Genomic DNA, 22,546 nt, shown 5'->3' with positions numbered 1-22,546 from the left:
CTTGAAAGCCAAAATAATGAGCTAAAACTGTGAAAATAAGGTTGCTTGAGAGTCATAATTCCTGAGGAGGATTGACTGCAAGCATCTTGTAGCACATTTCATTGGGAAATTTGATGTATTGTTGATATTCAAAGTATTCATAGTGCATGTTAGTGTTAAAGGATTAAATAACAAATGCATCTTACTGAAAAATGGACCACCTATGCCTATAGAAGGATCCACAGTATTCTAGGTGCATACTACATTAATGTGCCACTCAGGTGACACAGCTCCCCTGAATAAAAAAGATGAACAGGAAAAGAACACAACCAAGACTGCCTTGCTTATTTGTTTTGCTTAATTCTTCCCCCAAACACGACTGGAGGCGAGCTGTTGAATTATGCAAGCATGAAAGTTGTTTCTTAAATCAATTTCAAGCATAGATATGAAAACACAGGAGTTGTTTCTCTTTTCCACCTCCCCGAAACTTTTAAATATCAGGTGTTGAATCAAATACCAGTGCACACGGATTTCAAACCTCTACACATGAGATGTGTTTAGACTCTGCAGATGAAATGAATGTGCATGAAGGTGGACAGATGGTTGCTTTTTCCATCAGCTTGGTAATAATGTGGTAACAGTAGCTTGTGTCAACAGTGTAGCTAGTTAATATTCCACTGAAATGTATACAATTAGGTGATAATAGGCCAGAAACTAGGAGTAATGTGGTAACAACGATGTAATAACTGAAAATCTAGGACCATAAAAACATGTTTGTATTTGCTAAATGTACACATCGATATGAATCCATAAAGATTCCCTGATCACACCATAAGACAAAAACAATAAATTCCCATCGTTTAACATCCTGAACATAAATTACTGCATGCATTTATCACACTTCTTACAGCTTTATTAAAAGGTAATTAACAGAGAATCAGCATTTTGCAGACCTTATTTCTGGTTATTAAAAAGAAACTATTACACATGTTTCTAAGCAATAAGCCACAACATTAAAGATAATATTTACATTGTTCCTAACTGAGTTCACCTCATAGGCACATATTTGCTTCTACATTATTACTCCCAGTTTCTGTAACATCAGTACCTAATTACATGTAATATTGCTCAGCTACAACTACTATTGATACAAGATACTTACTTTGATATCACCTTTGTAATTAAATGTTTCATAATGTTCCATTTCCACATTACCTTCTTGTTGTCACCTTATTGTACCTATTACTACATTATTACTATGAGCTGTACTAAAAGCAGAAATGAGATGTGACAGTGACTGCCCTCTGATCCTATCATTTAACCTCATTAGTTCCACTTTATTAGTCTATTTTAACCAGATGGAGTCTTAACAAAACCCCACAACTATTACCAGTGCCATTTTTTAAGAATGCTGTGACAATAACACCGCATATTTAAATAAATAAATAATGTAAAAAAGGTTTTTCTGATGTAAGTACAGTTTTAACAACTAGTTGCTTTTTCCCTCTGATTTCTCCACCCTCGGTTAATTGATAACTGACGATTTCAGCCACATCACAGTTAACTAGAAACGCTCTCGTTCTTTGTGATTCAGCCTGCTTATATGGGTGTATTTCTACAAAAAGTGCGTAGTGCAGATTTAGGGGAGGAGGGGTTGCTGGGGCAGACACCTGGCTTTTGCTGACAAGACATCGTGTAGATGAAGAGAAGACAAGGGGCCCTGAAGGAGGCAGAGCGGGGAGTTAATGATCTTTCTGTATGCAAAGGCCACGGTTCAAAAGGCACTGGGATGATAGGAAGTGGCAAAACCCCATTAACTCCATGACAGAGTCTGCCACGAGTAATATGCGGTCTTCCGGCTTTGTTCTTGTCTACTCTCTTTTGCCTGTTGCCCAGTCTCTGCCTCTCACTCCGATCCTCTCCCGTCCTGTCTCTCTTCTCCATTCTGTTCCTGCCTCATACTTCGGATGTGTCTCTGTGTCGTTCTTTTAACACCTCATCTTTCATTTTCCCCTAGTTTATCTTCATTACTTGTGTTTTCTTTTCTTTCTGTTCAATTCTGTGGCCCTTCAGTGTCTCTCAGTGTGTTTTCCACTTTTCCCAATTTAACCGTCTGCCCGTCTGTTCATTTCTGTATCATGTCTTTGATTGTGGTCCTACTTTTTACCATTTGACTTTGAATAAACATGATTTTTTAAAAATAAACTGATGTCATGCCTCATCCTTAGTATTAGTGGTGTGTATATGGCTACACTTAGGAGAAAGCATATTTGTCATGTTTGCATATTTGTTAGACCTGAAGTATCTGCGAATTGTTAATACAGGTGTACATGTGGGGCTGGTGGGGATGCACTCCACGGAAGACCTTTTTATTTGAAGTTGGAGAAGTTACTAATATATTTACCTCAGTACTGAAATGAATCAAAAATGTATATAGAATTCCATTCTTTTGAAATCACTAACCCAAATCTCTCACCATAGTTTATATCATTGACTATTATAGGCTTCACCATGGGAAAAGTGCTTTTAAATAAATGTCATTGTCATGGTCTACGGTGGGTGGCTGGAGTTTCCATTAGGCTCCTGAACTGACCTGGGATCCGCCCCTGGGCAGGGCCAACTCCAGCTCCTGCACACCTGGAGCCTATTGCAGGCTATCAAGCCAGAGGGATTTAAACCACACATCGATGTTCACTCACTGCCAGTTCGTCATCAACCCATGTTGGTAACAGGTCTTGTGTTTCAAATTCTCGCTGTGATTCATCTTACTAACAAAGACTCTTTTGTGCTACAGTTGCTGTACCCACCCTGGCTCACTCCACCTCCGGACTCGGAATACCTAGTGATCATTTTGGAAATCCCTCTGTGCCTCACCTGCCTGCCCTCCTGCCATCACACTCCATCTGGAGCCCCGGATCTCAGGTCAGCCTTTCCACGCCACTCAGCCTCCCCTGGATCTTCATCATCCCCCTCTCAAACACTCCAGGTCCCTAACTGCAAGTAAGAATTGCTGCTCTTATACTGGCCACTTCTGAGCTGCCTTCACTACCTGCCTAACTCCTATATCCTCTCCCCTCAGTGTGACTGTTCCCCACTCAGCTCCGTTCCACTTCTCAGGCCTCGTTCCCTCGCCCTAGCCACGTTCCCCTGGGCACGCCACACCAAGGCTCCACGTCTCGTCATTTTCTGTCTTTGCCACGTTTCCCTTTTTTTGTTCCCCTTGCACTTAACCGTAATAAACTATTAAATCATCTACTGTCTCCGCTCTGGGTTTCTGCACCTGAGTCCTATTCAGTACCGGCCATCCGTCGCCGTGACAGTACGAACTGGCCAACAAATGGACTCAGCAGACCCAGTACATGCAGCAGTCTTCAAGCAGGGAGCCATTTTAGGGGCTCATGAGCAAGCGTTGCAGGTTCTCGACACCCGGTGTCAAGCCATAGGCGAGACCCAGGCTAGGATCTTAGCTTCCCTGCAGGAGATTCAGTCGGCTCTTTCCCCTCCTCCAGGCCCATCCTCCGCGTCCCCTGCGCCCGTGGCAGAACCTCCCCAGTCTTCCCCAGCTCCGACCCCTTCGGGCTCCGTGTTTCGCGATGCTGCATTCCCAGAACCCGAGCCGTACTCTGGGGAGCGGGGCCGCTGTACGGCCTTTCTACTGAAATGTTCTCTCGCGTTCACGCATTCACCCCGTTCATTTACTAGCGAATCATCTCGGGTAGCATATCTGGTGGCTAAGCTACAGGGCAAGGCGCTGTTATGGGCCGAGGCATACCTGTCGGCTCACCCGCTCCCAACCTGCTCGTTTGATGATTTTCTGTGCGAGTTTAAAAAGACCTTTACTCACCCAGTATCGGAGGGTAGTTCTGATGAAAGGTTGCTCGGGTTGCAACAGGGGAGCCGGAGTGTCGCGGAGTTCATTATCGACTTCCGTACTGCAGCCGCCGAGGCCAATTGGCCCGATCATGCCCTTCGGGGAGTGTTCCGTCGCGCCTTAAACGACGAGCTCAAAGACCAGCTCGCTTCCCGCGATGAGCCCAAATCCTTTGAAGACTTGGTCTCCCTTTCCCTTCGGATAGATAATCGCCTGAGGGAAAGGGAGGCAGAAAAGAACCAGAAACATCGTAAACCTGCGCCTCGTACGTTTTCACTTCCTCCACCGTCACGTCCGGTGTCAACATCCGCTCCCGTTTCCGTGGAAACGGACGCCGCTCCGGAGCCTATGCTAATCGGCCGCTCTCGTCTCACACCAGAGGAGCGAGAACGACGGCTTCGGTCGGGCGCGTGTTTTTACTGTGGCTCAGTGGAGCATAGGTTAGCGCAGTGTTCGGTTCGGCCAAAAGGCTCCGCCCGCCGGTAATTTCGGGGATACAGGTGGGCGGATCCTCTTTCAGTTCCAAACCCCGGTTAATTCTACCAGTCACCCTGTGTCTAAATAAGGTTTCTCACCCCCTCCATGCTCTCGTTGATTCCGGAGCAGAGCAAAATTTAATAGATTTAGCTCTCGCTAGACGCCTTCATTTGCCACTCAAGACTCTCGATCCTCCCATCCCTGTTACCGCATTAAACGATCAAATATTCTCTCAGATAACCCATCAGGCTGGCCCCGTAACCCTCGTCACCTCTGGAAACCACCATGAAGCCATTACCTTATTCACCTTCTCTTCTCCTGATTCACCACTCATCCTAGGCTACCCCTGGCTACAGAAACATAACCCTCATATAGACTGGTCTGGAAGTAAAATCGCTAGTTGGAGCCCTTTTTGTCTAGCCCACTGCCTCAAGTCTGCCCTACCGCCGGGTGCCCCTGACACTAACACCTCGGGCGTTGATCCAGTTGACCTCACACTCGTCCCACCTGAGTACCATGACCTCCAGGAAGTTTTCAGTAAAGACAAAGCGTCGTCCTTACCACCCCACAGGCCTTATGACTGCGCTATCGACCTTCTACCTGGTGCTCCGCTTCCCTCTAGCCGGCTATTCAACATCTCCAGACCAGAAAGAGAGTCCATGGAAAAGTACATCCACGAGTCATTAGCTGCAGGTATCATCCGCCCATCCTCCTCTCCAGTGGCCGCCGGCTTCTTTTTTTGTGGAAAAGAAGGATAAATCACTCCGTCCATGCATAGACTACAGAGGGTTAAACGACATCACCATTAAAAACAAATATCCTTTACCCCTTATCAGCTCAGCCTTCGAACCCCTCCATGAAGTCACCGTGTTCACCAAACTGGATCTCCGCAATGCCTACCACCTTGTCCGCATCAGGGAGGGGGACGAATGGAAAACGGCTTTTAATACGCCCCTAGGTCATTTTGAGTATTTGGTCATGCCGTTTGGGTTAACCAATGCCCCCGCTGTCTTTCAGAACCTGGTCAACGACGTGCTCCGTGATTACCTGAACCAGTTTGTCTTTGTTTATCTTGATGACATACTCATTTTCTCCAAGACCCCCCAGGAACACCATGTCCACATCCGAGCAGTCCTCCAACGCCTCCTGGAAAACCGACTTTACGTCAAAGCCGAGAAATGTGAGTTTCATGCACAATCTGTCACTTTTCTTGGCTATATACTCGCAGGAGGGCAGGTGAGGACTGATCCAGCCAAGATCCGCACGATCCTAGAGTGGCCCACGCCCACGTCACGCAAGCACTTACAACGTTTCCTCGGCTTTGCCAATTTCTACCGGAGGTTTATTCGCAACTACAGCCAGGTAGCCACTCCTCTCACTACACTCACATCCACCAAAAGACAGTTCATCTGGACACCTGAAGCTGAGGTAGCATTCAGTAGGCTCAAGCGCCTATTTACTTCAGCTCCAGTATTGTGTCACCCAGATCACTCCAAGCCATTTGTTCTAGAGGTAGACGCGTCCGACGTCGGCGTCGGAGCGGTCCTTTCACAGCATTCAGGTTCCAAGGCCAAGTTACACCCATGTGCCTTTTTTTCACGTCGACTCTCGTCAGCTGAACGCAACTATGATGTAGGAGACAGAGAGTTGCTGGCTATTAAGTTAGCCCTGGAAGAGTGGCGTCACCTATTGGAAGGAGCTGAACACCCATTCACCATCTTCACAGATCATAAAAACCTTACTTACCTCAAAACAGCTAAGCGTCTAAACGCCCGCCAGGCCCGTTGGTCTCTGTTCTTTGATCGCTTCAAGTTTGCCATCTCTTTCCGTCCAGGTTCCAAGAACGCCAAGGCTGATGCCCTGTCTCGTCTTTACAACCCTGACGCTGAACCCACCGAACCAGCTCCTGTGCTTCCTGCCTCCTGCCGCGTAGCGTTTTTATCCTGGGACATAGAGGAATCCATCCAGCGTGCTTTACTGGATGAACCAGACCCTGGCACAGGTCCTCCGGGCCGCCGCTTCGTTCCCACAGCAACCCGTTCGGCTGTAATTAAGTGGGCTCATACCTCCCGGTTTTCCTGCCATCCTGGAATCGGCCGCACCATCGCACTACTACGTCGTCACTTCTGGTGGGCAACTCTGGAACATGATGTGCGGGACTACGTCTCTGCCTGTGACGTGTGCGCCAGGAACAAGACCCGAAATCAGCGACCATCCGGTCTTCTGCAACCTCTAGCCGTACCTTCTCGTCCTTGGTCCCACATTTCCCTGGACTTTGTCACTGGACTGCCTAGGTCAGCAGGTAAAACAGTGATACTCTCTGTGATCGACAGGTTTTCAAAAGCAGCTCACTTCGTTGCCCTGGAGAAACTACCCACTGCCACGGAAACTGCAAGACTGATGGTTGACCACGTCTTCAAACTCCACGGGATTCCTGCCGAGGTCACTTCTGACAGGGGACCTCAGTTTACATCCCAGGTTTGGAAATCTTTCTGCTCTGCCCTGGGTGCTCGAGCCAACCTCAGTTCTGGTTACCACCCTCAAACCAACGGGCAGACTGAGAGGCTCAACCAAGAGCTGGAGTCCATGCTCCGCTGCATGGTTTCCCATAACCCGGCTACCTGGTCAGCACATCTCCCATGGGTGGAGTATGCGCACAATTCTCATGTTTCCGCATCCACTGGTCTCTCTCCATTTGAAGTGTCCCTGGGCTATCAGCCTCCCCTCTTCCCTGAGGAAGAGGCTGATTTGGCTGTGCCTTCCGTCCAGCACCATCTCCAGCGCTGCCGCCGCGTCTGGACTCGGACCCAGGAGGCACTGAAGAAAGCTGCTGCCCGCCACTGCCGCTATGCAGATCGTCTACGGTCGCCAGCTCCTCGGTACGCTCCAGGGCAGAAGGTGTGGCTGTCGGCTAAGGATGTTCCCCTTAAGGTTTCCTCCCGCAAGCTGGCTCCTCGGTTTATTGGGCCGTATGTCATCCACTCGGTCATCTCGCCCTCTGCTGTGAAGCTCGAGCTTCCTCCCAGTCTGCGGATTCACCCGGTTTTTCATGTTTCCCAAGTCAGGCCTGTGCTGTCCAGCGTGCTCTGCCCGCCTTCCGACCCCCCTCCGCCCGCCCGGCTCATCGATGGTCATCCGGCCTATACGGTTCGGCGGATCGTTGACGTCCGTCGCCGTGGTCGGGGTCGCCAGTTTTTGGTGGACTGGGAGGGGTATGGGCCTGAGGAACGTGCCTGGGTTCCTCGCTCGTTTATCCTTGATCCTGCTCTTGTCTCTGATTTTTTTCAGGTCACGTCGCGGGCTGGGGACCGGTCGGCCGCCGGGTGGCGTCCCTTGAGGGGGGGGTACTGTCATGGTCTACGGTGGGTGGCTGGAGTTTCCATTAGGCTCCTGAACTGACCTGGGATCCGCCCCTGGGCAGGGCCAACTCCAGCTCCTGCACACCTGGAGCCTATTGCAGGCTATCAAGCCAGAGGGATTTAAACCACACATCGATGTTCACTCACTGCCAGTTCGTCATCAACCCATGTTGGTAACAGGTCTTGTGTTTCAAATTCTCGCTGTGATTCATCTTACTAACAAAGACTCTTTTGTGCTACAGTTGCTGTACCCACCCTGGCTCACTCCACCTCCGGACTCGGAATACCTAGTGATCATTTTGGAAATCCCTCTGTGCCTCACCTGCCTGCCCTCCTGCCATCACACTCCATCTGGAGCCCCGGATCTCAGGTCAGCCTTTCCACGCCACTCAGCCTCCCCTGGATCTTCATCATCCCCCTCTCAAACACTCCAGGTCCCTAACTGCAAGTAAGAATTGCTGCTCTTATACTGGCCACTTCTGAGCTGCCTTCACTACCTGCCTAACTCCTATATCCTCTCCCCTCAGTGTGACTGTTCCCCACTCAGCTCCGTTCCACTTCTCAGGCCTCGTTCCCTCGCCCTAGCCACGTTCCCCTGGGCACGCCACACCAAGGCTCCACGTCTCGTCATTTTCTGTCTTTGCCACGTTTCCCTTTTTTTGTTCCCCTTGCACTTAACCGTAATAAACTATTAAATCATCTACTGTCTCCGCTCTGGGTTTCTGCACCTGAGTCCTATTCAGTACCGGCCATCCGTCGCCGTGACAGTCATACAAAAGATCAACAAAAAGAATTTGATGTGATCAAATTCCCTTATATTCCATAGGTTCCTCTTGTGCTGCTGAAACAGTGCTGACCCGTCCATGGACAAAGGACCTCCGGGGATATCCTGCGGCACCAGGGTACAGGCAGCAGCTCGTTTGAGCCCTGGACTGAGCTGTTTATGCTTGATTGTATTGTGATGTGGTTTCTTGATCTTTTAACAGTTTTTGCAAAGGTGCATTGCTCTGCCGTTGGGAAGGTGGGCTATAGGTTAGCTGTAGCAAAGTTTAAAAGTAAAAAATATGTTGCAATGAGAAGATTATTGTTATTTACTTCACCTGTCAGTAGTTTTTGTTTTGGAGATAATCAACATACAGCATGTTACACATAATACTAACCAAATAAGAATATATTAATGAGAAAAATGCAGCTCCCAAAGTGACACATTGATACTGGTCCCAGTTACAACAGGATGTTTATTAGCGAGCTTTTGTGGGTAGTGGTTTAAGAACACACATTTTTGTCTTCGGTGGCATGGAAAACAGTGAAAGGGACCTTTTCCATCTTTGTGGACGCAGGTCACCAGAACTTCTTGCTCTAATACTTACACAGCGTTAGAAAAGCCAACTATTTCCAAATTACAGCGATTGGGGGAGCACTCTGCAACAATTTCCTTGTCATATGTGAATGACTGTCTTTATCGTCACTCAGTTTTTACCTCTCGAATAAAGACTTTTTAATCCCCTTACGCACACTAGCTACATAAGTCTAACAGCCCAACAGAGTGAGCCTGGGACAGTCCAGTCTAAGGATAAAGGCTCCCCTATGCTGAGATATGATGGACAATTGCTATAATGGTATTTTAACTGTATTACTGCATATTCTTCTTTTTAATCACGGTTTGCCTAACCCGTTTAGAACATTGCTCTTATTAGACATGTACACAACGGGAACACAGAGAGGCAGATCTGCAGTGCTGCAGTCACATCAGCTTAAATGTGCAGTTGGTGTAGCAACAACCACCCACCAGACTTCATTTAATGAGGCCTGCTGAAGAGTCATTACAATAGCTCTGCATTACAGAAAGTTCTGTAACACTCTGAAATGAGTAAGTCTGGTTTACAGCAGAATCCAACAACTGAAATAAAACCAAAAAAACCAAAGAACCTTTTAGAAGGATTTTCTGAGTTAAGAACCCCCGCTGCTGTGAACCACACAGGCAAAGACTCTGTGATATTTTCCTGTAATTCACATAACACATGCTAGGTAAACATGGTCATTAAACAGCAGTTGCACTTTAAAAAGCAATCTATTTGTTGCATCTATATGTGTAGCAGTTAGTTCAGAGTGCCATATTTACATACTGTGTGCTACATATGATCTTGTCGGCCTGATTTGTGTTGACAATTCCTGATCAACTTGTTCTTAGGGCTCTCAGTCCCAGTGAGGCTACCAGTTCAGTGAATGACAGTCTTTGCCTGCTTGATGTGCTTTTATTTCTGCTTTTACCCTCGATGCCTGCCAATACGGTTTTCTGCCTGCTAGTGCCAGCTCCTGATTGCCTCCTGTTTGTTGGATTTTCTAAGCGCTGTAACCATGACTGGTTGTACCCTTCCTGACATGACGTCAGAGTTGAGCACTGTTAAAAATAGAAAGTCTTCAGCTGTTCGATTATCAGTCCACATTGATTTCAACTTTCTTGGACTCCTGTTGCTTAATCTGTGGCGATATATCACATAACAGTCCAGACTCAAAGGCAGGGCCACGCGCAGGGCATGATATGTCAGCAGCACCCAGCAAGACACATACTAATGGCCTGGACTTCCTGCCATTTAGTCCCTGTCATACTCAGTGAGCTTCAAAATGCCACCAACTGCGTGCATATAAATCATCAGAGGGAGGTGCAGAAAAGGGATAAAGTGGGCATTTTTAGCTCCAGTTGTTGTTACAGATAAGGGGAGGATTTACAACCATATATGAGACTGTCAAAATGTAATTATGCTATAAAGAGTGTAATGCATGTTGTCACTTTGAAGACTACTGGGGCAATAAGTGTCTGCTGAACTGATTAACCTTCAAGTGACCAAGTTGGTTTACTTTATCACCCCAGCCCTCTAGTTAAATGTGGCACTCAGATGTATTCTTCTTAGTTTGTTGTGTTACAGCGTCACCAGTTCATCTACAGTGGCTTGCAAAAGTATTCGGCCCCCTTGAACTTTCCCACATTTTGTCACATTACAGCCACAAACATGAATCAATTTTATTGGAATTCCATGTGAAAGACCAACACAGAGTGGTTTACACGTGAGAAGTGGAATGAAAATCATACATGATTCCAAACGTTTTTTACAAATAAATAAAGTGGGGTGTGCGTAATTATTCAGCCCACTTTGGTCTGAGTGCAGTCAGTTGCCCATAGACATTGCCTGATGAGCGCTAATGACTAAATAGAGTGCACCTGTGTGTAATCTAATGTCAGTAAAAGTACAGCTGCTCTGTGACGGCCTCAGAGGTTGTCTAAGAGAATACTGGGAGCGACAACACCATGAAGGGATAAAGTTACTGAGAAATTTAAAGCAGGCTTAGGCTACAAAAAGATTTCCTAAGCCTTGAACATCCCACGGAGCACTGGTCAAGCGATCATTCAGAAATGGAAGGAGTATGGCACAACTGTAAACCTACCAAGACAAGGCCGTCCACCTAAACTCACAGGCCGAACAAGGAGAGCGCTGATCAGAAATGCAGCCAAGAGGCCCATGGTGACTCTGGACGAGCTGCAGAGATCTACAGCTCAGGTGGGGGAATCTGTCCATAGGACAACTATTAGTCGTGCACTGCACAAAGTTGGCCTTTATGGAAGAGTGGCAAGAAGAAACCCATTGTTAACAGAAAACCATAAGAAGTCCCGTTTGCAGTTTGCCACAAGCCATGTGGGGGACACAGCAAACATGTGGGGGACACAGCAAACATGTGGAAGAAGGTGCTCTGGTCAGATGACACCAAAATGGAACTTTTTGGCCAAAATGCAAAACGCTATGTGTGGCGGAAAACTAACACTGCACATCACTCTGAACACACCATCCCCACTGTCAAATATGGTGGTGGCAGCATCACACTCTGGGGGTGCTTCTCTTCAGCAGGGACAGGGAAGCTGGTCAGAGTTGATGGGAAGATGGATGGAGCCAAACACAGGGCAACCTTGGAAGAAAACCTCTTGGAGTCTGCAAAAGACTTGAGACTGGGGCGGAGGTTCACCTTCCGGCAGGACAACAAGCCTAAACATAAAGCCAGGGCAACAATGGAGTGGGTTAAAACAAAACATATCCATGTGTTAGACTGGCCCAGTCAAAGTCCAGATCTAAATCCAATCAAGAATCTGTGCCAAGATCTGAAAACTGCTGTTCACAAACGCTGTCCATCTAATCTGACTGAGCTGGAGCTGTTTTGCAAAGAAGATCGCTTGAACAGTGCTCCGTGGGATGTTCAAGGCTTAGGAAATCTTTTTGTAGCCTAAGCCTGCTTTAAATTTCTCAATAACTTTATCCCTTCATGGTGTTGTTGCTCCCAATATTCTCTTAGACAACCTCTGAGGCCGTCACAGAGCAGCTGTACTTGTACTGACATTAGATTACACACAGGTGCACTCTATGTAGTCATTAGCACTCATCAATCAGGCAATGTCTATGGGCAACTGACTGCACTCAGACCAAAGGGGGCTGAATAATTACGCACACCCCACTTTGCAGTTATTTCTTTGTAAAAATGTTTGGAATCATATATAATTTTCGTTCCACTTCTCACGTGTAAACCACTTTGTGTTGGTCTTTCACGTGGAATTCCAATAAAATTGATTCATGTTTGTGGCTGTAATGTGACAAAATGTGAAAAAGTTCAAGGGGGCCGAATACTTTTGCAAGCCACTGTATATTTAGGTGTTAAAAGGGACAAGCATACAATAACACGGACTTCCGGTTTAGGTGACTATGGTGTAGGTCGCACCGAGCGTAGCTCCTGCAGAGTCTAGTTATTATCTAGCATTTCCAGGCACATTTTGACGGGTTTTTTCTTTTTGTATAGTTCCGAGACAAGACTGTTTTTGCTTTTTGTGTTTACAATGTCGCGTAAGGTTAATAAGAGCGCAAGCACCTCTCAGCCGAACTTGCGGCCTGCTGCTAACACTGCATCCCCGCCTCGTGGTAAAACTTCGCCACTGCCTGGGTCACCCGACACGCCGCTCGTCGATACGGAAAAATTCACGAAGGCTGAACTCCTCTCTGAACTTCGTGAAGAAATTTCAGCACTGTTTAAAAAGGAACTGACGGCAGCGTTTGCGGAGAATCTCACGTCTATCAGGTCCGACATACAGCAACTAAAAACGGACCTTTCCTCAGATATAACTACCATGCGGCAGGAATTCGCTGGCCTCAGGAGCACAGTTACGGAGATGGAACAGTCTCTCTCCACATGCACGGATGATATTGTCCACCTCCAAGCCAAAGTGGATGCGATGTCAAAGGAGTTGGCCAAATTGGAGAATAAATGCGAGGATTTGGAGTCCAGGTCTCGCCGCAATAATATACGCATTGTTGGTGTGCCAGAGGAGAACGTCCTGTCCGCTACAGATGTGTCCGTGCTGTTGATGGAGGCATTTCAGCTTGGGAAGGAGCCGCTTGTAGACAGAGCCCACCGAACTTTGGCCCCCAAACCTAACACCGGTGAACGCCCCCGTGCTATGGTTGTGAAGCTGCACTATTACGCGGACTGTGCTAGGATTCTCCAGAAGGCCAGGGAGCTGCAGAGGGTGCAGATAAATAATATGACCATTTCTGTGTTCCCCGACCACACCGCTAAGACAGCGCGGGCCCGTGCGGCTTTCAATGAGGTCCGTCGCCAGCTTCGCGGCATCCAGGGAGTCCGATTTGGGATCCTCTATCCGGCAAGACTACGGATCACTTATCAAGGAATGCAGCGCGACTTCGTCTCGCCAGATGAGGCCAAGGTGAGTGTGAGTGTGTTTTTCCCACTTGTTCTTTCTTTGGGGGTGAAGAAATAAGTATTTTCTCTTTTATCTTTCTGCAATGACCAGTACTTCAGGTCAGTCCTTAGGCAATTGTGGTATTAGATTTTTAACTTGGAATGTCAAAGGTATGAATAGCCCAATTAAACGATCTAAAATATTCTCGCATCTTAAACGTTTAAAGAGTGATGTAATGTTTTTGCAAGAGACCCATTTGCGAAATCGGGATCATCTTAGGCTCAGGTGCCCATGGGTGGGTCATACTTTCCATTCAATGTTTAATTCAAAAGCCAGGGGGGTGGCGATCTTAATAAACAGAAGGGCACAGTTTACAGCCTCTGAGATTAAAGCTGACAAAAACGGGAGATATTTGGTTGTTGTAGGCACCATGTACAATGTACCCGTCCTCTTAGTCAATGTGTATGCGCCAAATTTTGATAATCCAGGTTTTACAGATGCACTTTTGAGTAGTCTCCCTCCCCTTGATACTCATCTTTTGATATTGGGTGGTGACTTAAACTGTGTTATTGATCCTGCCTTAGATCGCTCGAATCCTCGGACCCTGACCCAATCCTCTATGTCCAAGTCTATTTCAGAGTTTATGTCTCAGAATGGTTTTGTAGATCCCTGGAGGTTTTCTAACCCTACTACCAGAGCGTACTCTTTCTTTTCTCAGGTACATCAGTCCTTTTCGCGGATTGATTATTTTTTTGTGGACGGTTCCCTTATTCCAAAAGTACTGTCATCTACATATCATCCTATTGTCATTTCCAATCACGTACCACTTAGCGTTGACATCAAGCTCATAGCCCAGTCCTCTTTTTCCTCACCCTGGAGATTTAACTCTTTGTTGCTTTCGGATGAGGGGTTTGTTACCTTTATCAAATCCGCAATTGATGAATTTATGGTGTTTAACGACAGCGATACTGTTACGAGGTCATTGCTTTGGGAATCTCTTAAGGCATAGGTGCGTGGGCAAATAATTTCTTTCTCTGCCCATTCCACTAAAAGCCACAAAGCCAAACTTCAAACTTTGACTACACAAATTTGTGACATAGATAGACAGGTTGTTGACAGTCCCACTCCTGATTTGCATAAAAGACGACTTGACTTGCAGACCGAATTTGATTTACTTTCTACAGCAGATGCTGAACGACTCTTACTTCGTGCGCGTGCGACTTATTATGAACATGGTGATAAGCCCAGAAGGCTTTTGGCCCATCAGTTAAAACGTCAGGCCTCTTCTCGATTAATTTCTCAAATTAAAGATGCGGCAGGCAACTTGGTCTCTGATTCAAAGGAAGTCAACGAGGTGTTTAAGACGTATTATTCCTCCCTATATGAATCTGAATCTGCTGCTGACGCCTCTGAGATGGATTTCTTTTTTAACGGTCTTATAATGCCCACTGTCGATCCTGTTATAGCTGAACAATTAGATGCCCCTTTTAGGTTGGATGAAATTGTGCATGCAATCAAGACCATGCACAATAGTAAGGCACCAGGACCTGATGGGTTTTCAGTTGAATTTTTAAAAACATTTGTAGACAAGTTAGCCCCACTACTTCTTTCAGTGTATAATGAATCTTTTGAACGTGGTCTATTGCCCCCTACATTGTCTCAAGCACTAATTACTGTTCTCTTAAAGAAGGGTAGGGATCCTACGTCTTGCACCTCGTATAGGCCTATTTCACTGCTGAATGTTGATGTTAAAGTCTTGGCTAAAATTTTAGCAATTCGCCTTGAAAAGGTTCTTCCTACTATTATTTCAGATGAACAGAATGGCTTTATTAAAGGCCGCCAGCTGTTCTTTAATGTCCGCACGCTTTTGAATGTCATTCTTTCCCAACACTCGACCACTAATTCAGAAGTAGTTATCTCACTTGATGCTGAGAAAGCTTTCGATCGTGTGGAGTGGAGCTTTCTCTTTGCGGTCTTGCAAAGATTTGGTTTCAAGGACAGATTCATTTCATGGATTCGACTGTTGTACAAGGCACCCCAAGCCAGTGTCTATACAAATGGTGTTTCCTCTGGCTACTTCTCATTGTCACGCGGCACGAGACAGGGTTGCCCCCTGTCCCCCCTACTTTTTGCTATTGTTTTTTTTTCAACATTATGTTTATTAAAGTTTTACATATATACATATATAAAGTACATACACAAACAAATTTACACAATAAACGAAACACAAGGTACATTCAATGAAAGCACTTGAGTCCATGAGACCTCTGACAGATTTTAAAGAATAATTTTCAGATTGCAGCATATGGTTGTGGTCCTGTACAGGGAATAGCTAGGCTGTCCCTGTCTCACACAGTAAACCAGATAGATCTTTATTCCCAATATACTGGATGTAGCGCCCCCAAATTTTCTGGAAAATTTCTTGTTTATCTTTTAGAGTATATGTAATTTTCTCTAATGGTAAACATAAAGACAATTCTCTGAACCAATGTGAAATACTTGGTTTGCCAAGACTCCTCCACGTTAGAGCTATCACTCTCTTTGCTTGTAGTATTCCCATGTTTATGAAGATTTTTTCAAAATGATCTATGTTACACCCTACAGGATATAATCCCAGTAGGAAAAGTTTGGGATCCATCACAAGTTTAATTGACAAAATCTCCTTTATCATTGCTCCAACCTCTTCCCAAAACTCCTTTATTTTTGGACATGACCATAAACAGTGGAGCAATGTGCCCTTATCTTCTTCACATCTATTACAGATATCAGGAATCTGCATATTAAATTTGTTAAGTTTTTCTGGTGTTATGTACACTCTCATCAACCAATTAAATTGTAGCAATTTTAGACATGTGTTCCCTGTCTGTGTTTGGGCTAGCTTACATGCTCTACTCCATTGTTCCACTGTCAAGTCCTCCTGTAAGTCATACCTCCAAGCTTCAAGCTTAGCAGCAGATGAATCAGGAGAGGATGTCATCATCAAGTTATATAATTCTGATATCATCCCTCTACCACTGGGGTTTTTGGTTCTCTAATGTGGACAGCGGGGGAATATGTGTAAAATCATTATGATAAGACCTGATAAAACTCCTAAACTGTAGGTATTTGAAAAAGTGCTTTCGGGGAATATTAAATTTAGAGATTAGTTGTTCAAAACTTAAAAGTCTTCCATCACCCCCGAAAGCATCCTTCACCAGTCCCAGCCCCGAGTCTGCCCACATTTTAAAACCACCGTCCGCCCTACCCGTGTTAGGGGCTAAAAACGGAGAGGGGAGTTTTTACGTTTAAATATCTTTGAGTGACATGTAAGATATAAATCATGTTTTTAACTATAGGATTAAGCGTAATGTCTTTGAGTTTATTATATTTATCAGAGTATACATATGTAGGAAGTGGAAGCCTAAGAGAGAGAGACTCAATAGTTCTCCATGCGGGGGGCTTTTCTGCAGCATAATAGAACATTATAGTTCTTAACTGGGCTGCCCAGTAATACCAAACCATGTTAGGACATTGCAGCCCTCCTGCATCAAAGGGCAAGTACAAAAGTGATAAGCGAAGTCTGGGACGCTTGTTATTCCATAAAAACTGATTAAACAGTTTTCTTATTTTAAGGAAAAAGTCTGAGGGGGGTGGCAAGGGGATATTCTGAAACAGATACAGAAGCTTAGGGAGCACGTTCATCTTTAGTATATTTATTCTACCAATCAGTGAAATTTGGAGACTCGACCATCTCTCCACTGATTTGGATATGTCAGTCATAATTGGACTATAATTATGGTTCACCACCTCTTCCAATTTCGGGACAATCTGAATACCTAGATAAGTAAACTGATTCACATTTCTAAAATGGCAGGTGTATTTAGGTGGATTCATCCTTTCTTCTGAGTTCAAAAGCATTATAGAAGATTTTGATTTATTGATTTTATAACCAGAAATATGTCCAAATTTTCCAATTAGGTCTAAAATGGCTGGAATAGATTTTCCCAGATTTTTAAGAAAGAGGATCACATCGTCAGCATAAAGAGCTATTCGATGGTCGAACCCTCCGATCTCTATACCCGTGATCACACAGTGTTCTCTTACAGCAATAGCAAGTGGTTCAATTGCAATTACAAATAAAAGGGGGGATAGGGGGCAGCCTTGTCTACAACCTCTTCCAATCTCAACTGGTTTTGAGATAACATTATTGGTAATTATTTCTGCATATGGGTTATTATATAGAAGCCTGACCCAGTTACAGAATCCCACTCCCAAACCAAAGCGACCAAGAACCTCAAGCAAATAGGGCCATTCCACCCTATCGAAAGCCTTCTCGGCATCTAGTGCCAAGAAAGCTGTATCTGAAGACCCCCCTTGCTCGTGTAAAATATTTAACACTCGTCGAACATTGTGGAATCCCTGACGCCCAACCATGAACCCATTTTGATCTTCCTTGATGATGTCTGGCAAAAGGCCCTCCAGTCTCTTTGCTAGAATTTTACAGAGTACCTTTAAATCTGAGTTTAAGAGGCTAATTGGCCGCAGGTTTTCACATTTATCATTAGATTTTCCAGGTTTGGGAAGAAGTGTAATTAAGGCCCCTCTCAGAGTGGGTGGGAGTATCCCCTTTTGAGCAGATTCAGAAAACATTTCCAAAAGGGGTGCCTTTAATTTGGATACAAACTTCTTATAGATATCAATTGGCAGACCGTCTGGCCCTGCAGCCTTTCCAGAATTCATACTCATTATTGCCTCTGAGATTTCGTCCAGAGTCAATTTAGCCCCCAGTCTCAAGGATTCCTCTTCTTCTATTCTGGGGATATTCATATTGTCAAGAAAAGAGAAAAAATTGGGGTCTGGTTCACCTGGGTTTAAGTCAGAACTGTATAACCTTTCATAATAGGCCTTGAAAGAGTCACTTATTGCAGCAGGGTCAGAGATTGTTTCCCCTTTATCATTTTTAAGTGCAGTGATTGATCTTTCCAATTGGAATTGTTTTATACGCCAAGCCAGAATTTTACCTGATTTCTCCCCTTGATCAAAAACGGACTGCTTAAGTTTTAATAAGTTAGCTGTAGCTTTTGAAGCTGAGATTTCATTATATTGGGTTCTTAATAACAGCAAACTTTGGTGCCGCTTGGGACAGGGGTTCTTAAAGTACATATCCTCAGTAGCTTTAATTTTTGATTCCAATAATTTCAGCTCTTGTCTGGCCTTCTTAGATTTTGAGCTTGTGAAGCTAATTATTTGGCCTCTAATGAAGGCTTTGAATGCTTCCCATCTAATACACGGAGATGTTTCAGAAGTATTGAGCTCAAAGTAATCAGTAATTTGTTTGTCAAGGTACGCCAGTAGGTCTTTGTCCTTTATCCATTTTTGCTGAAATTTCCATTTTGGGGGATCTCGTACTAGCCCTGGATCCAAATAGACCAGACTGGCTGGGGCATGGTCTGAGATAAACCGCACCGGTTTGTCCTCGTAGAGTATTTGCTTTTTGATTTTGGTCGCTTTCAGGTTTCCAGAAATGCGCAAGCATCCGTTCCCTCCACCTTCTCCGGTAAATTCACCAGTCTCAGGTTAGCCCTCCTGGCCCTTGTTTCCAAGTCCATTACTTTGTCCTCCATATCTCTGGTTTTCTTTTCGAGACTCTGGACTTTTCTCTGAAGGCTATCGACCGTGTCCTCAGTGTCGGAAATGCGTGTCTCGACATTTACAATACTCTCCGACCTCGTTTCTCACTCCCTCAATTGCAGCCATTATTCCGTCAAACCTGTTGGAGAAGTCGGTTTTCAAGTCTTTGATAGCTTCAAGAATCGGAGCGTGACTTGGTCCTTCCTCTTCAGCGCTAATTGACTCTTCCGACATGGCGCTAGCTTTAGCTTTTCCACTTTGTTTAGTTGGTCCGAAATCAATTTTAGGTTGTGAGGGTTTACCACGACCCCTGCCCGATTTACCTGGTGCAGACGACATAAAAGAGTCCTAAGCGCGGATACCGTTAGAGTTTAACTTCAAAAGTTGATTTTACGTTAGGTGTCTTGGCAAAGATTCACGGAGGAGGGAAGTGTGCGTCTAGCTAACGCGCCGCCATTTTAGGAGTCTACTTTTTGCTATTGTAATTGAACCCCTATCTATAGCTTTGAAGGCTCTTCCTCATTTTCGTGGTATTTCCCGGTCAGGCCTTGACGTAAAATTGTCTTTATATGCAGATGACCTGCTTCTATATGTTTCTGATCCCTTATCTAGCATACCATCGATTGTGTCTCCATTAAACAAGTTCGGCTCTCTGTCAGGTTACAAAATAAATCTTCTTAAAAGTGAATGTTTCCCCATAAATTCTTTAAGTCTTACACTTAAACAATCTGACATTCCTTTTAGACTTAGCCCTGCCGGCTTTAAGTATTTGGGAGTTAACGTGACTCGTACTTTGTCTTCTCTATACTCTTCCAATTTCTCCCCTTTAATGACTCAAATTCAATTGGATTTTCAGAGATGGAAATCGCTACCTTTGTCCCTAATTGGTCGGATCAATGCTGTAAAGATGAACATTTTGCCTCGATTGTTATTTCTGTTTCAGAGTATTCCTATATTTTTACCTAAAGTTTTTTTCAAAAAGTTAGACCAGCTAGTTACATTGTTTTTGTGGGGAGGGAAACACCCCAGGGTGAGGAAATCATTATTACAGAGACTGACATTTGATGGTGGTCTTGCCTTGCCTAACTTTTTATTTTACTATTGGTCCTCTCATGTTCACAAATTGACCCATTGGCTTGAATCTCAAGATCTGCTGTGGTGCAAACTGGAACGCCTGTCGTGCACTTCCTCATCCTTAGAAGCTTTATTGTTCTCTCCACTACCACTTAAGCCTTCTCATTTCACCCAAAATCCCGTGGTACAGTCTAGTCTAAGGGTCTGGTCACAATTCAGGAGTCATTTTAAGTACATCTCTGCGTCAGTACACATGCCCATCACGCAGAACCATCTGTTTACTCCTGGCCTCATTGATGGTACCTATGTACAGTGGAAGCATCATGGTATTAATACGTTTAAGGATCTCTATAAAGATGGTACTTTCTTAACTTTTTTAGACCTGTGTTCAGAAACAAATCTTCCGGCTACCAATCTATTCCGTTATTTTCAGGCACGGCATTGCACTTCTGCTCTCTTCCCCTCCTACCCTCTTCTTCCAAATGTCCAACCGTGGGAGGAATTCTTATCCCTTAAACCCAATAAGAAGTCAATTATATCTTTAATATATAAACAACTTATGGATTTAAATGTCCATTCAGTTGCTAAAATTAGGGGGGCTTGGGAGCGGGAGTTAGGAGTAATTTTTTCGGATCAGCAATGGGAGAAGGCAGTATCCAATGTCCGTTATAGTACGTCCTGTGCCAGGTTACAACTTATCCAGTTCAAGGTGTTGTACAGGGTTTACTATTCAAAGTCTCGTCTGTCTGAGATTTACCCACAAGTGATGGATCAGTGTGAGAGATGTCATGCCACCCCATGTGACCTAGGCCATATGTTCTTTCTGTGCCCAAGACTCCATGGCTTCTGGAGTCAGTATTCAGTTATTCTTTCCAAGGCTCTTGGGACCCAAATCTGCATGGACCCTTTTCTAGCTGTTTTTGGGCTTCCAGTCAACACTGGTCTAACCGACCCTACACAGTTCAAAATTTTAGCCTTTACATCACTTTTGGCTAGACGTTGCATCTTACTCCTTTGGAAATCTTCAAAGCCACCTTCAGTTTCTTTTTGGTTTAGAGATGTGATGTCATTTCTTAAATTGCAAAAGATAGGCCTTGTGGCGAAGGGCAAATACAGAGAATTTTATCGTATCTGGGGCCCCTTCGTAGACTATTGCAAGTCATTACACGCTCTACCAGCTGATTAATATCATATCTCTCCCCCCCCCCCCCCTTTTCTTTTTTTCTTTTTTTTTTGTGTGTTTTGGGGTTTGTTGTTTGTGTTTGTTTTGGGTTTCTTATTAGGTTTTGTTTTGTTTGTTTATTTAAGCGTGTGTGTGGGTGTGCCTGTGTGTGTGTGTTATCGTATCTGTTTATGTAAGAAAAACTAAAAAATATGTGAGGGGAACAGATTGTATTGTCATTGTAAACCACTGTACACTTGTCTCTCAATAAAAATATGAGAAAAAAAAAGCATACAATAACACATACTGTATTTGTCTAGAGTTGATCCACATTTTTTTAATATTTTGCTGGGAAAAGGGGAAATTTCTGATTATTAAAGTGGAAATATACATGTATGTAAGGCATGGGACAGCTTTCTTGTCATTTCATTCAGGAACAGTTCTCCAGGCTTCTTGAAAGAAATTCAAGGCTCCTCTTTGAATGTTTCCTTTTTTTGTTCTCTTCTCTTTGCAAGATGATCATAAATGAATATTGGCTCAAGACTTTTGCACAATGCTGTAATTTCCTCAAGCATACATTATATTGTCAAAAGTATTAAATCGGTAATCTAAATAATTGAATCAATGTATTTCAATCACTTCCACTGTCACAGGTGTATAAAATCAAGAATGGGTTGAGCTCAGAGCTAAGTGAGTTCCAGCATTGTACCATTATAGGATGCCACCTGTGCAACAAGTTCATTCATGAAATTTCCTCACAACTAAATATTCCACAGTCAGCTGTTAGCAGTATTATAACAAACTGGAAGTGATTGGGAACAACAGCAACTCAGCCACAGAGTGGTGGGCCATGTAAAATCATGGCAGAAGGTTGCAGAGGTCACAAACTTTCTGCAGAATCAATAACTACAGACCTCTAAACTTCATGCGGCCTTCAATTATAACATGGCGGCGCGTGTAGACGCAGCGACCTCACGCTCTCCTGAAAATGCGATGTTTTGTTCGTCAAGTAAGTGTCTTTCTGCAAGTGTTTCTCGCCAGTCCACGTCGGAATATGTGTACAGTCGTCAGGCTCTCTTACACATTCGGAGAAGCAAGATTTGCCAAGTTTTGAACACTAACGTTGAGATGCTAAGGGAGATAGGACTTCTGCGACAGCCTGCTAGCTGGCCTAGCAACTCACCGGACTCGCCTGCTAACCCTCCCCGGGCAAGGAGGTGTCGAAAGCGGTGCGCTAGGACAAGGAAGCGGGGCAAGCGCGGAGGTGTCCGAGTCAG

General features: G+C 44.7%; 2 long non-coding RNA genes across 2 annotated transcripts; both read left to right on the top strand.

Annotated features, from left to right (window-relative positions):
* The first annotated feature begins 2,531 nt into the window (after nucleotides 1-2,531).
* Nucleotides 2,532-3,187, top strand: LOC146572038 (uncharacterized). Its single transcript, XR_014892652.1, has 3 exons — nucleotides 2,532-2,700; nucleotides 2,774-2,979; nucleotides 3,059-3,187. It is a non-coding gene; the product is annotated as an uncharacterized LOC146572038 (long non-coding RNA).
* A 4,473-nt stretch (nucleotides 3,188-7,660) lies between these two features.
* On the top strand, nucleotides 7,661-8,342 carry LOC146572037 (uncharacterized). The gene is made up of 3 exons (XR_014892889.1): nucleotides 7,661-7,855; nucleotides 7,929-8,134; nucleotides 8,214-8,342. It is a non-coding gene; the product is annotated as an uncharacterized LOC146572037 (long non-coding RNA).
* The last annotated feature ends 14,204 nt before the right edge of the window (nucleotides 8,343-22,546 follow it).

This window comes from Mchenga conophoros, linkage group LG6 (assembly GCF_057382185.1).
Source record: "Mchenga conophoros isolate Kocher_MC1m ecotype Shallow Benthic linkage group LG6, M_conophoros_male_GT1.1, whole genome shotgun sequence".
NCBI classification, from domain to species: Eukaryota; Metazoa; Chordata; class Actinopteri; order Cichliformes; family Cichlidae; genus Mchenga; species Mchenga conophoros.
Note: the sequence above shows the minus strand (reverse complement) of the source record. Positions and strands in the feature narration are given on the sequence as shown.